Here is a 15,093-nt window from a genome sequence, read left to right as displayed (position 1 = left end):
ATGTTCTGTACACAGACTGTATATAGAAATACAGCCTACACATAGGCCTGTAGTCTGTAGTTTTGTAAATAAAGTTTTCAGATTTGGGATTTTATCTTTAATGTTCATATACATTTTTAACATACAGGAATAAACCATAATTTTACCATATGAATATGAGATAAATACTAAAATTTATTTAAAAAAAACAACAAAAAAACAACCCAAAAAGATTTAATGGGGACCCACTTAAATGACCAACTGTGGGTTCTTGGGACTTTCTACATTGAAAACTAATACCATCACTGTCAGGTCAGTGTAAAGTGTAAAGCATCGGATTGTTAATGTCGTTATAGAGAAAAAAGCTGATTGAATTGTTGGGACAGATATAAATGTTGCATTGTTGATGACTTCATTGTTTAAACTTTTAAGTTACAACCACCAATGTAGCATGAGGCTATGACCAAGAGTTTTCCAGGAAGCTGAAGTGCCTGTGTCACGGTGTCATAACTTTTTTAAAGATAGGAAATGTGAGCGATTCCAGAAGACAACTTAACTCTTAATAAAGTGTAAAACTAGTGTGGCCTTTTGTGTTTCCTTTAAGATAATATGAACAAACAATACTGTTCCTAAATGTTAATAAAATGCTGTGGAAGTGCAAGAGATGAATTGCTGTATCTTGTCCCATATAAATCTGTTGGCTTTCTAAATAAAGCACAGTTATTTTATAATACGCCATCATTAAAAAAATATATCATATATAAAAATGTCAAGCCAGTAACCTAGTTAACCCAATCAGGCCACCACTGCACTAACCTCCTAAAGACAGGAAGGTTGTTATCATTTTTCCACTAAAATGCAGCAGCATGTGAAATGGAAATCAAAGTTTGCACTTAGCTGATGTGTTTCAGCTCAATTTCCACCCAGTTAATACAAAATTGCAGGGTCATTGTTATTAGCTGCCAGAGTGAGAAATTAACACCAGCCAAACGAAGATGATTTTATATACCGTAGCTATTTTTAACTAGTGCTACAGATGCTATTCTGTCCAGAAAGAGTGGATGGCTGTTAAAGTGGTTTAGATTGGTGGTGAATTTTACAAGATACTGTGGCCTGAAGGTAAACAGATACTTGTTCTTAACCGTGTTTCAATGGAAATCTGTTCACATTTCTGACTCAAACCAAGTCTGTGAAGAAGACAGAGGAAACATTTAAACCAGAATGCTATCAGGGTTAGTGCTATCGTAACACTATTCTCCCTCTTAAGTGACATATTCATCTCACTTACAGTAATCCCTTAATGTCTGGGTACTGCCATGGTCTGTGCTGTCAGTGAATAGGCCACTTGTGTCATGTCTCAGGCGTGACTCACACTTTTCCAGTGCCCACTCATGTAAGAGGTTCGCTGTTGCGTCTTTGCTTTGAAAACATGACATTTAGTGTTTCCAGTATTTGTGCAACCATATCAAGCTTTTTTTTTTTTTTGTTCAGACGCTGTTTCATGTCGTCTTGTTCATGTCTAGTAACAGAAGAATATTCTCTGCTTGTTTTCTTTTTTGTTTTTCATCTTATCTCTTTAACTTCCCTCTGGAACTTTCAGTCCTCAAATCTTTTGTCCCAGCACTGAAACATTTGGCAGTCATGTCCTTTATTAGGGAACTTTATTGGCAGCATTGAGTCATCATGCAATATGTAGTCTTTGTTTGATGTACCTACAGTCCCTTCAGATTGCCTCTGTAATCAGCACTGCTGGCATTTGACTTCTCACCCACATATATGACCTCACAGCCCTCATTAAAGCATCAGGGAAAAAGAATGTGGCTTTTCATGAAGTGGCAAGAAACTGCTGTAGGCACTAAATTAATGCTATGATGCTGGGACGTTTGTAATTATTACTAAGGGTCTGTGGACCTCCAGAGATCCTTGATATTGTTCTTTGATATAGTCTTTAGTAGTGTGATGATTTATTGATTTTCATCTTTTTCAGTATAGGCAAAGATTACTCTCTTGTTTATAGCTTTACGTTTCCCCTTTGTTTTCTAGCTTCATTATTTTCTTATCAGTTATTCAGCTAATTACTGTCTTCATTCATCGATCAATCGTTTTGTCTGTAATTTGTTAGATCATAGGGAACCATGGTCACAAACCCAAAGGTCCTTAGTTTATTTAAATGTGAGTTAAGGTAAACACTAAATGATAAATGAAAATCTTGAACTAGATGACTTTTATAACTTTTGCTTGAAAAGTAATTTAAATGATCCATCAGTTATCACAACAGTTGCATATTTTTTTCTTTTATTGTTTTATAGATTTTTTTTTATCGACTGGACAGCTTCAGTTAGATAGGAAACGCAAAAGAGAGAGGGGGAATGACATGCACACACGTTCCCATTTGAGCTAGACTTCATCACAATTAATTTATTGTTGGTCAGTTAATTGGCTGTTTAAGCTTTACGCTGGTCCTTTTAAAAATTATGAGATGCCATGTAGTTATGTGCTTATGTATCCTTTACATGAAAATAAATGGTATTAAAAAAACAGCAGAGATTAATTAGTTATTCTTAGGTTGTCTTCTTACTTAATTTTTTAAAAGTGAAGTAAGAAGAGAGGAAGGGCAGTGCACCCACAGAGACTTCTTATGCAAGGGCCCAGAATGGTGGTTGCTACGCCCCTGAGTATATACTAGTCTAAATAAATAGTAACTCAGTTTCGATCAGTTTCAATTTCAAGTCTCCTCCTATATATGACTACATGATAACCTGTGTTTGGTTAACTTTTATAAACCATAGTTTGAGTAAGTAACAGCTTGTGACTTTGACACGTTGTCATTGATGAGGTGCCATTATTATTTAAGGAGTGCCAGGCCCCGAAAACAACAAAATAACATCAAGCATTTTTTTAAGATGTGTCTCGACTTTATGTCAGCCAGTGGTCTCACTCTAGGCAAACATGTGGCTTTGAATGAATAAAGTCTTCTTAGATAATTACCTCCTTTTATCTTTGTCAGCTTCACTGTGCAGAGCTCAGTGCATCATAGTTGTGTTGTGTCCCTGTTTGCTGGGTTAATGGGCGTCTAGCCTCATTCATGTCCATGAATGGACATCCAGCACATTTGAACTGATGGCCTTAAAGGACCTGTGTCTATGTTTGAAGGAATAATACTCAGTTCTGTTCCTCCCCACTGGGTTTGGTCTTAACCCATTCAGTGCTGCCCAGCTGGGTCAGGCTGCTCAACAGTGAAGCTGTGTCTGTTGTAATGTCATCTGACAGAGTGAGCAGGGAAGGAAACTAATTTGTTTAACTCAATACTCAGTGCAGGGGTTTCTTCTTTAAAGGGACAATATGTATAATATTTACTGTGTTATATAATAAAGAGAGTGTGACATGTCATCAGAGATTAAGTTAAAATGTGGTAAATTCTCTGACAAACATGCTACGGCCAGTATTCTCTCATCTAAAATTTCCATTCCAATGCAGAATGCCTGTTTTTGTTTCGGCCTGTGTGATCCTGCCCATTGCCCATTTTTGACAAAGCAGGTTGCCAGCTTTGAAACAAATTAACACGTAAGCAACATTTGAGAAATGAAGACAGCTTAGAGCCAAGAGGGATTGTGGGATAGATGCCAAGTTGTATGGCTGTACCTGAATCAAAATTATGTGTCATATTGGATTTAGCTGTTTAATATGAGTGCAGATATTCAACTATTTGTTCCTTTTTTTTTGGTCGATATTGAATTTGTGGTTTTGAACGAGGTTTGATGGGATGTTCAGGGTGACAGCGATGTTCATGGACCTCGGAGCTAAACTTAAACATCTCCACAGTACTGATGATTATTTATCAAAGATCTCATTTTGTAAATATTTTGCAAAAGCACCCACAGTCAACCCTACAATATTGCTGTACTATCAACATTAAGGTATATAGTTAATATTGCGATGTATGATTTTCTCCATATTCCCCAGCCCTAACTCATGCAAGATATTCAAGTGGAACAATTGACTTTATTAATCTATTGATCACTCCAAAGCACAAACCTCAAAATCAGTTAAGTTAAAGAAGGTATCAGCCATTCTCATATATAGAACAAATACTTTTGTGCGCTACATCTATTTAAGGATATACTATATTGTCATGTTTAATAATGTTATATTCATTCAGTGTAAACAAATTTCCACAACTCTGCACATTCAAGCAGTTTTGTTACAGCTATAAAAGAAAATGTTGTGAAAAACCCATAGTGCTTTGTGAATTAATATAAAGACAATAGATTTTCCAAATAGGAAGGAGAATAGGCCAAAACAAGAGGTGGACAAGGGAAAGAAGACCAACTCTGTGTCAGCTCAGATGATAACACAAGCAGATACAGCACCCAAAATTGCATGTACCTAATATGCACACTGTTGCTCAACTTACTTTTAAATAGTAGTATGTATCTTGTCAAGTGCACTGTACCACATTCATGACAAGCCATCTGAATATTTTTTGGGATATTTTCCTCTGGATCAAAGTGGTGGAGTGATCAACCGACATCCCTGAAGTCATGGCACTAGCATGGCTTACAAAAAGCCTGAACCTTATTGCATCCAAAACAAAGCTCAATGATCATGTAATATCTAATGGTATCCTTACCACTTTATATTGTGTTTCCCAATATCATATGCTAATGGTTTCATACCAAGGTTTTGGACATACCTAAAAAATCCCACATACTGTTTTAGCTTGCTAAAGAGTGTGTAAGTATATGATGTGAATGCAGTCCAAAATTTCAAAGATCTTTTTCAAATCAAAACACTGAATGGTTGTCAGGCAAAATAAACAGTCTGAATGTATTGTGACAACGCTGATTTTGATCAAATCTACACAGTTTCAGACTACATATTAACGTATGTCCTCAGAGATACAGCTGTGTGGTATCACAAACCAAACATCAAAATGTCTCTGGAGGATATAATGGCAGAGGTCCAGTCAGATGAGAGCAACTGTGAGGATGGAATGAACTTGAGTGAAAGTGAAAATTTCAACGATGATGAATCGAATTACCTGGAGCTTGTCATGTTGCACAACAATCTAAAGTGCTTTGAACACATCTATGACAACAATGCAATAATGGACAAGCAGGTAGGGCAGCTAATGCTTTATCTTTTAAGTAGTCTTTCAAATAATCCGTTGTTGGTTATTGTATAGTATGTCAGTTTTGGTTAATTTTGCTTTTGATAGGCAGACAACCATTAACAGTTAACTAGCTGTTTAATTTTTTTAAAAAAAACCCCAACATGAATCACAAGAGCCCTTTCCTTTTAGTCTGGTGCTCCGTTGCCTCAGTAAGATTCAGCTAGAGGTTGTGAAATTTTAATGTTTTCCAATGTAAATGTCTTACTTTTTATTTTATATGCTGGCCAGTCGCATTAACATTTGAAAATGTCTCCACTGCTCAATCTCCAGTTTCCAATGGTTTCCTGGCCACTCTGCACTGCACACCACTCAGGAGGGGGATAATGTGGCACCACTTATTCAACAATTACAGCTGGTTAGGCCGTCCTTGTGGTCGAACATGTTGCTACTGACACATTGTTCCCATCCTCCTCTCTCCCCTCAGGTGACCCTGTTGAGTACGCAGCTTTATTTTGAACCACCCTTTTAAGCACTGATAATTAAGTTAGCACCACTCGCCATGCTGGCACTGCTAACAGTGATAACATAGTTAACAATGCTAAAGGGGTTTTAAGGGCTTAAATTTGCATGGTTTACTCACCAAGGTGAGCTTGGGGGAAACCATAAACAGCGTTTCCACAGCAGCACTGTTTGGTCAGGACATTACAACATTATTAGCAGTAATGGCTGAATGAGCAGCGGCACTAGCTAGCTAACTCCTACCAGACCAAGCTAGTGCAAACTGCAGTGAACTGATGAGGAGCAAAATTAACCTATTGACTGACGTGTAATCGATTGAAAACTTTCTCTACGGTTAACCAATTAACGGTTAACTCTTGACATGCCTAGTCGTTACCAGATGCTACATGATGTCTTAAAAATTGATTTCCAACAGTACATGGAGAACGAGGCTTTGCCAAGCTTTGACTCCGACAGCGAAGGTTCAGAGTTGAGTCTTATCCAGAACTTCCTCGACAGTGTTTTGGAAACACCGTCTTCGACGTATTCCGTCACACCACACTGGAATGGACCGAGCTCTGACACCAACGATTCTGTCCTCACCACATCTCCCTCCTCCACGCCATCTTCCATCACCCCAAGCTATGACAGCGACGATTCTGTCCTCACCACATCTTCCTCCCTTATGTCATCTTCTGACACCACATCTCCCTCCTCCACGCCATCCTCTGTCACACCAGGCTATGACACCGATGATTCTGTCATCACCACGTCTTCCTCCTCCATGTCATCCTCTGTCATACCAAGTTCTGACATCTACAATTCTGCCCTGAGCAGCATTCAGGATTTTGTCCAGCTGTATGAAGAAGTCGTCACCACATCTTACTCCACTTGGTCTGCTGACTCAGATGGTGCGGATGGACAGAGAATGTATGCAGATGATATGGACCATTTTCAGGATCGAGTTACAGACGGTGAACTGTGAAGCTGTGGAAGATCTAATAAACAACTGCATCATTATAATCATAAAATAGTTTAATTTTTTGGGAAGCCGTCAACCAATAATGTGAAACCATGACTATTATTAAACAGTGAACGACTGGAGGATTTCACATTTCTAGCATCCAATGGTGTGACTTTTAAAGCATCAATGTTTGCTAATAACAGGCAAATAACGCATAATATTTTCAATACTTAGAATACTAAGTACATGGCTACATTTGGCTACATTTTCATGAACTCTAATATTCCACTATTGTTATTACATTAATATACTATTGTAGGTCTCTATGTCTGTCTGTCGTGAAAGCAGTTTCTCGAGAAAGGTCCCCTTCTCCCTTGAGGGAATTTCTTCAAATTTGGCACAAACATTTACTAGGGCACTGATTAGATTTTAGTGATAGTACTTCAAAGGTCAAGGTCACTGTGACCTCTTCTGTCTCATTCTTGTGAACATGATATCTCAAGACCAGCTTGAGAGATTTTTTTCAAATTTAGCAGCCAATGTCCATTTGGACTCAATGATGAACTGATTTGGTCGAAGAGGATATAATAATGAAGTGATGACATTTAATATCAAAAACGCCAAAGGGCATCTTCACTGTGACATTATAACTCATAACATAACTCTTCCTCACCCTCTGTCTATATAAAACTTTGACAGAGTGCTGTCCTGCACTTGACACACATTAAAACTAATTTCAAAAGCGCTGCAGTAGATTGTCCCTGGGAATCCTTTGTCTTATCTATTCCACTCCATATAACTCTATGGTGCGGCATTGGTGTGGCTTAAACTTAAGTAATAAGAATAATTTAACAGTGTGAGAATCAGAAATGAATTGAAGTGTCATTAAAGCCAACAGTAGGTTTGAAACTTCATTGTGGTCAAAAATCTTTTGTCTTTTGTCGCAGTGTGCTGAATGGAACTGAAATGTTATGGTCCCTTGTTTTAGAAGTCAGTGTCTGATTGGAAAATAATACTGCTCTTTGTAGACTTAAGGCTGTGTGTTCCTGCTTGTGTGCTCTAATGTGCTGCTGAATTGGAAATGGACTGCATGTGTCCTGTCTGCCACAGAGGGATTACAACACATACACACACACACACACACGCATGCATGCATGCACACACCCACATAAGCAGCCATCTGCCTCACCACTTTCAAATCAAATCAGTCTGGTTTGTCAAATTAGGCACACGAAGGTTAAACAGCAACTGACCGTAAATGATTTATGCCTTCAAAAGCCTGTTGTCTTTCACCTCAGATAGGTCTGACTTTACCAGTATGGACTGACTTTAGCCCGAGAGGTCAGACGGTGGTTATACTGGTGCAGTATGGTGCTGTGCAGAGTTTTTGGAAAGAATGAAAGGCTGAGAAAAAGGAGTAGGCAGGTGCATCAGGCTGCAGGTGCTCTCCTCCAGTGTCTCCTCTGCACTCTAACCCACAGTTTCCCATTCCACATTCAGTGGGAAATGTTTGGCATGCTATGTGGGCTGTTCTGTTGACACTCACCGCAGCTGACAATGAGGACTAAATATTGCTGTGTGTGTAAACTCTCTCACCCTTTCTGCTAACTTTGTGTGTGACATTTTCTTATTTGTCATTTTGAGTATGAAAATACATCTAGGCAGAAATGCATTCAACACTTAAAAGTTAAAAAATGCATGTTTTCAGAAGTAGTCCAATATTTTTAGAGGTATGGCATGCCACTACTAAAAATTATACACACATTATCACCCTTTCAGTCCCTTTTAAGGCCCTGACACACCAAGCCAATGGTTGGCCATTGGTCAAAAAAAGTGCCCGTGGACCTATTTGCTATGTGGTGTCCTGCACTACTGGCCCTCGTTGCCATAAGTTTTTTTGCCACCAATTCAGCATGTTGAATTGGCAATGTTGGAGTCTACTGGCAAATGAAATCACTCTGACTGGCAGTGTAGTGAGGAATGTAAAGAAACAGCTGAAGTAAAGAGGGAGTGTGGTCAAAACAAACTTGTCGTATGAGTTAAGACTGTACCTTCAGCCACTGAGCTCATTAGCTGAAATGTTTAACGATTACAGATTACCACCGTCTGCTGGTATGAAGGGTATTTTATCCCACGCAGGCGCCGCGCATATGTGCTAGTTGGTCGTCGGTTTTGTGTGTTCATGTGCAACTAATTGGCTGAGACAAGGTGACATAGCAGGGGGCTTTCATCGCAACTAGTTCTGTATTGTTTGCTTGGTGTGTCTGGGCTTATAGGCAATGTTTTCAACCGGTGATGCTTTGTAACTCTTTCAACTCTTCTCATAGCAGGTTGTATATGTCGATGAGCTTTAAACAGCTCTGTCAGAGTTAACCAAAACTAGGGTTGCAGTGGTATAACAGTTTCAAAGTATATCGTGGTATGAAAATGGACTGTTATCATACCATGTATGTTTGCTTATCCAGGGTACTGAAAAAACGCAGGTGGACAGAGAATCTTACCTTTATTTTAGTTATTTTCAAAAGGGAGAGTTTTTACACATACTTATATTTAAAACAAATGGTTTAAAGTTCCAATTAAAGTAATAAATGTTCATTAAGCCACACAAAAACCCCTCTTTGTTTACATTCCTTTAAGGGTCAATATAACTGATAATAATATTAATTCTGTGATATAATCAGAATCAGAATCAGAATACTTTATTCATCCCAAGTGAAATTCTGTTCGTAACAGTGCTCCGCTCAACAACAACAAACAGGTAAGAAAAACAAGACAATGCACATAGTGCACATAATGACAGAATAAACTATATACATAGTGCAAAGAGCAGTGCGCAAGAAAAAAGACTGTACAATAAGTGTCAGGTTATTATGAAATAACCTGACACTGTGCAGTGAGTGTGGAAGGATGACAGCGAATTTACAGAGATGAGTTGTACAGTTTTATTGCCACTGGGAGAAAGGACCTTCTGTGACGCTCAGTTTTTGAGGTGGGTGGTCTGAGTCTGTTAGTCCGTGTGCTCCTGTGCTGGACCAGGAGCTGATGGAGGGGGTGGGTGTTGTTGTCCAGGATGCTCCGTAGTTTGAGAAGCATCCTTCTCTCCATCACTGTCTCCAAGGAGTCCAGTTTCACCCCCACCACATCACCAGCTTTGCGGATGAGTCTGTTGAGTCTGTTTGCATCTGCAGCCCTCAGTCTGCTGCCCCAGCACACCACAGCAAACAGAATCGCACTAGACACCACAGACTCATAGAACATCCTCAGCATCGTCCTGCAGATGTTGAAGGACCTGAGCCTCCTCAGGAAGTAGAGGCGGCTCTGTCCTTTCTTATAAAGGGCTTCGGTGTTCCGAGCCCAGTCCAGTTTATTGTCTATGTGGACTCCTAGATATTTATAGTCCTCCACAGTGTCCACGTTGACCCCCTGGATGGAAACAGGGGTCACAGGAGGCCTGGTCCTGTAAAACCACGATTTTTTTTGGAATAATGTTGTGAAAATCTCCTCCTTGCCAAATTGTTTCATATTAATATTTGTAGAGGTCTGACAAAGTAAAACTGCAGTATTTTGTATAAAATGGTAAATATTTGAGAACAGTCAGAAAAAATGGATACAAATTTGTTCCACGAGACAGATCCACATGTTTGTTTCTTCTTTCCTATCTTGTTAAGGATCTCACAACCTCATATTTATTTTGCGATTGTTTTGGGGTCACCAATCATTGGTTTGTCAGAGAAAGACTCTTTTTACTCTGCTTACACAGCTACTAATTTATTATTTTTTTAATTTTTGGGTTTCTAGGTCAGCTTGCTGGCTAAAACTCAGATAGTAGAGAGCAGCTGTACATTAATGGGGTTTGTGACCAGAGGGTCACTGGATCAAATCCCCAGACCAGCTGGGATAAATCTGGGTAGTAAGTAAATGAAAACTGCCTTGAACTCTCAGCTGCTCTACCAAAGTTTCTCAGCAGCAAACAGTAGAAAACGAGAGTGTGTAACGTCACAAACTTAAAACAGGGCTCAGCTGAAAAGAATTTGTGCACAAACCCAAGATAAACAAAGATGGTGTAAATGAAGACACACATTTAATTGGGTGTTTTTGCTCAGGATTTTCCTACAGCACTCTATTTAATATGCGTGGTGTGGTGCAGGATAAACAGATTCAGATAACTGGTCTCCAGGAGGATGTTGAGACTGAGCCTGACACGAACTGAGCAGCAGGAGTTCATATCTTCACACTCCTCAGCTCTGTTGGTTCAACAGAGCCGGATTGAGATAACGGGCGTTGGGATGTAAACCTCTGTCAGTGGTGATTTAGATACTGTCTGAAAGCCTGTTGTGATGTGGTCGACCATTTATTTCTGAGAGATACAACCAAAACAGCAGCAGATAGGGTAATCCCAGCTGAGTCTGAGGCTTTTCTATTGTGAAACTGAAAATATTATCTCTCTAATTTGGATGATCCTGTTGTTTTGTACTAAAGGATTTCATTCTTCCATTGTGGGCTTTTGAAAACTATCTTTTCTTAGCGGGGGGAAATAATTCAAAGATGCATTTTCTACCTTGCAACAGGGCTCAGGGTTTTTGTGTTAGATAATAACATTAAATCCCCCACAAATCCCAGATTGGAGTAGAAAGCCACATTCAGCGTGCATCTTTATAAGTCACATCCCATCATGTTATGTGTCCTGTGCAGTGACCGCACCTGCTACTGCTACTCTCTTATGTAATCACCTGCATGCACACACACATATATATTTTTATATGTGTACATGCCAGCTGTCCTCAGTGGATCCCTTCAGACTCCAGCCAGCCACCACGCTAGGAGAATTAGTGTTGTTAGCCGCGACCAGTTAGGTAGATGGAATTAGATGATTAATCATTCGGTGGAGGCCGTCAGCAACCTTGACACTGCGTTCCCTTGAGCTGGTTCTGCTTTGTGGCCTTGAAAAACAACGTCACCACAGCACTGATCATACGTTGGAGGCTGAGTCAACTACACAGCCATTTTTAGACTATTAAAAACACTGTATCACTGCAGGAAAAGGGTAGAGAGGGGAAGTGTGTCACTGAGCAACACTGAACTCCTTCCCACTCACTTGTTTTGAATCTCTGTGGTTAAACAAATGTCAGTTAGGTGTCTGAAAACCAAGATACTTTCTGCAGAATTAGATCCTGTGTTCAGAAAGGGTGATGGTGGGTTCAGGCATCATGTCCCAGCCTGCAGGGTCTCACCCCCCTCTGTGGAGAGGACACAGCAACATCCAGACAGCTGCTTTTCAAGACACACAAGCATATGGTCATACACTTAAAAAAAAAAAAGAAAGAAATGCACACATCTGGAAAAGTTCATTTCCTCCTACATTTGGGCAGTGCCAGCACTAATCACTTTTCATTCTCTGTGTCATGCAATCCAGTCTACTGTGTACAGTCCCAGCAGACAATCATACACTGTCGAGATTTGACATATTGCTTTGAAATCATGGGGTCAGACAAGAAATTTGCATTTTGTTCCACGTTTTTCGTTCCATTATTAAGCGGAATGAGACCAGCTCTGCACCAGCATGAAAAAACTCAGCCCCCTCACTCATTTGAATGAGTTCCAGTACAGAGGGCTGCAGCAAAAACTGTTGAACCAGGCTAAATTCTTGCCACAAAATACTGCATCACTATCTGGCAATGGGCTGCATTGGCTAATGCCCATAGATTTATACTATTTTGTGACATCAGTGCCACATTTCTACTGGTTACCTCCCTGTCACAACAAAAGACAAAGTGATTGCAGTTGGAACTATTTAGATGAGATAAATCTTTCCACATAATAATTTAAAAACAATGTAATGTTGTGTTTTTGCATTCGAAAAACCTTCAAACAGGTTTATTAAACCAGCATGCCCTCCACACAGCCTGTTTTTTTTTTTAAATACTGTTTTCAGTCTGAACACCCACTAAGACACACAGAGCTCCACCATGCTTCATTGTTGTAGCAGTGGATTTATGAAGTAATGTTCACAGGTCAGTTAATATGCTCATCTTTAAAGAACTTCTGCTAAGAGACAATTAAAAATGAGAGACAGTGGGAACAGCAGCTGTTAAGACTGGCTATGTATTTTTCTTTTCATTAATATTAATTTTAATCAGACCAAGATGTATCACAGAGTACTATAAATGTTCAGCAATGAAGTCCCAAAGATACACAACGGAGTGAACATCTTTGAGCAGCTTCTCTGCATTCCTTCCTGGATTACTCTCTTCTTTGCCCTCTTACCCTCCTGCTGTTTCTTACATTTGACCCATTTGCAGCTCATGTAGAGACACGAGCAGATCAGAGATAAATTCAGAACAAAACCAGGATTTCTCCGTGGACCGACTTTTCTGACAGACTTCAGTGATGCTACACTCTGCAGGATTATGTAAAAGAGGGCACCGCACATCTCTCTGATCTCTAACTGTTTAGCCCCTTGAAGAACAAAGAAACTGTTTTTTTTCTTTTACAAAATGCTCTCCAAACAGATCTTATTGCACATACCACAAAATATAACAAAGCAGCAAAAACTTAACAAAACACCCAGTAGGCCTGATAGGGTAAACTAACTGCATGCCTTTGTTGTTAGCCACAGGTAAATCTGTAGATCTTATAATATGGACTTTGGTCTATTTCAGCTTTAAACACACCAATCAACTTAATATTGAAACAATGCATCAAATGATTCTGTGGAGGGACTGAAAATAAACTGACAGTAGATAATGATCAGATTAGATAATGGGTTATTATGATAGCTAGTGTTTGTAATATACAAAATGCAAAACGAGAGCTTTTGAAATGTTAGCACTTGTTGAATTATTGTCAATCTAAATTGAATATTTGGGGGGATTAATTGCATCTAGGGCTGGGTAATTTTTTTTTTGTGTGTAATTAATCATCATTCAATTTTTACTTAATTGATTCAATATTTATTCAACTGTAGTTTAATTTTTACACCTATAGCCACATGTTGTGGAATTATTATGTTTTGTGGAAATTCAGTCAGAACAACATGCACAAAATTATTATTATAAACTAAAAAAAAAGTCATGTTGATGATAGCTGCTCACTTGTTGAAGAAATTAGTGTCCGAGATCAATTCTGAAAACCTTTTTTTTTTTTTATCTGTTCCGTATTGCAGTTATCTGATGTGGGTCAGTGTTGAGTTGAAATGAATCTGATTGAGACTTTATTTTAAATCAAAGTCTCATCAGGGAGATCAGTGTCAATATACAGCCTATTCAGCCATCACCCTAAATAGTCATAAACATAAAATATAGTCACATTATTTTTATTTCCTGATCTAAAATTTCCTTATCCTGGTAAATATGTATTGTGTCAACCTGATGTAAAGTATTTTCTTCTTGGTCCTCGTTTTGTTTTTTTCTCAGGTAGATTTTATAAAATAGTTTAATTCAAAAACATTCTGTTATTTTGCATTTGAAAGAATGTGTGAGCAAACAGATGTTTGCAAAAACACACGTAACTGTAATTTGTGTTAACTAGTTTCCTAACATGAATATGGATGTAACTCCCTGTGAAGTATGCTGTGGTCGTTGCCTCTTGACATCACGAAGTCACTCAGGGCTCAAACTCACCTCAGGCTATTCACTGTGTTTTGCCTGCATTGCATTGTCTACTCTTTTTTCCTGTTGAATGTAATTGCTCTGGAGTTGCGCAATTGCCTTGGGTGGTGCCAGTGCTTCAGTGCCTTTTTGTGTTGGCTTGTAGTCTGTTTGTCCGCGGTTTCTTCCCTATTATTCATCTCAGTCCGATTTCATGAGATTACCTCAGATCGGACTGAAGGAGACACTGGCCTAAAATGGACATTAATGTTTCTAACTTGAGGTTTTTAAGGTTCTCTTGAGAATATCATCTTAGCTTAAGCCACTCGATGTTCTTGTGCTCCTTATTATTTACATCTACAACTTTTTCTCTCTCTTGCTCATGTTCTCAGTTCTTTCCCCGCCACCACACAGATAAGTATTGGAAAAATGGTTAAAAGTTAGAAATTAAAAATGCCTGGAAACTTAACAAATCAAAAGAGCAGTCTTACAGCTAATACGTTGGAAAACCTCAGGGGCTGTTTCACATGTGTGATAGTATCTGTGTTGTAATCTTACCAGGAAAGAAAACCTGGCGACTTTCCATGTACACAACTCCTCTCTGATACAACCTCCCTTCTTCCTGTTTCGATCAGGCTCTGTCACACTCTCCTGACAGGTTTCACTGGTCATTTGCTCCCCAAGCACTGTAATACCAGTAACTGCTTTTATCCTGAACTGGTAACACATTTTAGCTCTGACAGAAGGAAGTTAAATTAATTAAAAATAGCTTTGAATGCATGCAGTATGGGTCTCAGAGGTTTGACTATATTAAACCTTTTGTCCAAATATGAATGAATTTAGTAATTTGGCTTTTTGTTGTGGTACATATCTGTGTATGTTATTGTCAAACCCGCACACTTCTATGCTGGCATCAAAGTGTGTGTATGTTTACAAGTGTGTATGTTTTGTGT

General features: G+C 38.9%; 1 protein-coding gene across 8 annotated transcripts in view; it reads left to right on the top strand.

Moving 5' to 3' along the window:
• Nucleotides 1-15,093, top strand: part of LOC121951095 (rho GTPase-activating protein 12-like) — a 68,073-nt gene that overhangs the window by 31,067 nt on the left and 21,913 nt on the right. The gene's annotated exons all lie outside the window — the stretch shown is intronic.

This window comes from Plectropomus leopardus, chromosome 12 (assembly GCF_026936395.1).
Source record: "Plectropomus leopardus strain MGB_pleo_1.0 chromosome 12, ASM2693639v1, whole genome shotgun sequence".
NCBI lineage: Eukaryota > Metazoa > Chordata > Actinopteri > Perciformes > Serranidae > Plectropomus > Plectropomus leopardus.
The sequence above is the reverse complement of the archived record's forward strand: the minus strand, read 5'-3'. Positions and strand labels throughout refer to the sequence as shown.